The sequence below is a fragment of the Glycine soja genome, chromosome 2 (assembly GCF_004193775.1).
Source record: "Glycine soja cultivar W05 chromosome 2, ASM419377v2, whole genome shotgun sequence".
In the NCBI taxonomy this organism is placed as follows: Eukaryota; Viridiplantae; Streptophyta; class Magnoliopsida; order Fabales; family Fabaceae; genus Glycine; species Glycine soja.
Genome location: NC_041003.1, coordinates 4,986,275 through 4,989,327, shown reverse-complemented (window position 1 = coordinate 4,989,327; position 3,053 = coordinate 4,986,275). Strand labels below are relative to the sequence as shown.

General features: G+C 30.9%; 1 pseudogene; it reads left to right on the top strand.

Moving 5' to 3' along the window:
- Nucleotides 1–2,055: 2,055 nt before the first annotated feature.
- On the top strand, nucleotides 2,056–2,488 carry LOC114369739 (annotated as a pseudogene).
- Nucleotides 2,489–3,053: the final 565 nt, after the last annotated feature.

The following is a 3,053-nucleotide window of genomic DNA, read 5'->3' as shown; positions in this document are numbered from 1 at the left end:
TGAAACATTTAAAAAAGAATACAGTGAGAATTAAATGGATGGATTTAATCAGAGAAAAAAATCGTGCATATTATTATTCATACTAATTTTGCAATACAATGAATTGTGAGAATATGAAAACTGACAAATTGTAAAAAAGATTACAAAAATTTCACGAAATTTATCTTTTAAAATTCAAGACTAATATTAACATGATAACCATATAGTACTTAATTAAATAATTAATTAGTTGAGAGTATCGATAACTTAAGGTGCGTTGATTCACATTGATGGATATCATTACAACTTTGAATATTTGACTATTTGGTGTTAACGGATTGCTCAAACAATTTTTGTGTTGTATAATACTACGATAATGAATAATGCAGAAGTTACCATAATATCCTTTAAATTATCTGGAGAGTTAGCCCCAAAACAAACTAGGTGTCTAAATTAAGCCACAATGACCCTGTGAAGTTTATTTTTGTCGACCAAATATGCCTCAGTGGTCGAAAACTGCAGAAGAAAACCTACCTCAATACCCAGTTTTTAGTTGTGCGTCGAGGTAGTCTATGGAAATATAAACTAGATACAGGACTTGATTTTTGGTGATCAAGTAGTCGGTACGATAGAGGATTACTATTGACTTCTTGGTTGTTAGTGATATAAATAAGACTTTTAAACATTTTGTAGTTACATGTCTCCAAAATTCGAGAGGTCAAATTTCCTTCAATGAGTGAATCATAGAGGATTAGGAAGCTAAAAGAAAAGCTTAAAGTGGAGCAAAACCTTAGAATAGGAGTCTATATAATTGGGCCCTTTTAGGACTTATGTTTGTGTAATTTTTGTTGGTTTAATTTGGCGTTTTATTGGGCCTTGTAATTGGCTTCTTAGTTTTATTATTTAGTGGTATATATAAAAGGACTCTTAAATATTTTGTAGGGACTTTTTGATCAATTGAAATTTAGCTTTTGCTAATAGAGAATGAGTTTTTCTTTGATTCTTCTTTGGAATTCTAAATTTTTATCAAATAATTTTTTATTTTTTTATGGTCAATTCTTCTCAACTTATCAATCATTAAGAATTGTGGCATTAATCTTTCATTTTTTGTCTTAATCCATTTTTACCCCTTTCTTCTACAAATATTTTCTGTGTTGACCTTCATTACAAGTTTACAACATACCAAGACTGCTATTTTTGGTTTACTTGATTGAATGTTTTCCATAACCAATCTTATATTGGCAAATGAACTATAAAAATCTCTAATCGAACAAGAGGTTGTATATATATTCAATTACTCACCATTATTTGAAGCATCTTGTGGTACAACTTCTTCAACGGAAGTTGTATTATCCATGGGCATGGAAAAGATTTTTAGAAATTTATATACAAGTCATCCACATCCTTTTTTTTATTTCATTAATGGAATTTTGTTTGTTGATTCGAGCTAAGTTTCATAAAAACATAAGCCTTTTTGAAATATCCTAAACAGTTTCTTTAGGTTGAGCGTCTCGTTCAAGAAAATATAGAATAACAAAAATATTTAAATATGTTTGATTCTTTATTGGATCATAAAAACTTACTTTCCGAAAATCTCTTCCCTTTCTTTGAGATCGAACATCAATTGCAAGATTGGATAAACGGCTTAGTAGAATAGAGATAGATAAATAATGCACCCCTAGAAACGTATAAAAAGCATCTCCATGGCTTCAATTTCTCGTATTGTACAATTACTAGAAGTATCGTGGTCATTATACTAGACAGGTTTTGTACAGAGTTGAACAATTTCTATAATTAGAAATTACATGCAAAAATCAAAATTCACATATTATAATTAAACTATTTGCCATAAATTATAAATAATTCAATAAACAAAGTGTGTTGGAAAAATGTGATATTAAAATGAACATTGCGTGTTAAAATACTTAATTGAGCATGAACAGGACAATTAGGATGCGATTCATTTAGTTAGAATATGAAATACTAAACTTTAATAAATAGAGCATGAACAGGAGTACTGGCTGTGAACAATGACAATGTAGATGTTTATAATAGATTGGGTGATGGCATCTTGGATTGGGGCGGCCATGAACAATGACAATGACCCATATAGAACCCGTGAAGCTGGTGGCAGCACAGAGGCCATTGCTACATTGCCTCATGAAGATGGCAGCTGGGGTGAAGCCCTACACCGTGATGAGTTTCTGGGTCCCCTCCGACACCATAACGAAGCCGAAGAAAAAGTACGAGAAGCCCAGAATCACCACGAGCCCCAACAAGCCCGCGGTGGTTCTGGTGCATGGCAATACAAAGTTGGCGCCTTAACAAAAAAATACGCCGTCTACGTTCCTGATCTTGTCTTCTTCGGAGGTGTTTCAAGCGCAGTGTGTGGTACATCAATGGGGGAATGGTGGCGTTTAAGATGGCTGGGATGTACCCTGAAATGGTTGAAGCGTTGGTTATCACAGGGAAGCAGTGGTCCTCCTTATATATATCAAGTCTAAATTAAAATTATAAAAATAAAAAAGACACATTATTGAGTTATCCAATTCAAACAAAACAAAAGAGTTCAAGGACCTATTTAAAAATCATAAATACTTGAGAGACCTAATTAAAAAAAGTCATTCTCACTCTTACAAAGATTTTAGAACAAATGAGAATACTAGCTCCAAAGGTTGATGATCTATTAATTAGGTTTTTTAACTATTTGTCAGTTTTTAAATAGATTCTTGTTAAATATGTATAATTTAAAAATAAATACAAATTTAAAGTTTAAATTGAAATAAAAAGTTCAAGGATTTATTTTAAAATTTGAAAAAAATTTAAGGATTCATAGAATTCCAGTCCACTCTCTGCACTTCTATTCGTTCCTAAAGACAATTAGATAAGAGTATCCAATTAAAAAAATACAAATTCTGGGACTTAATTAAAAAAAAATTAAAGACCTAATTGAAAATTTGATGTAAGTATAGGAAATGACCAGCAAAATAATTAAATCTTTAAATAAATATAAAATATACGGACAAAATTATGACTTTATTACAATAAAAAAAGTAATACTAATATTGACGACA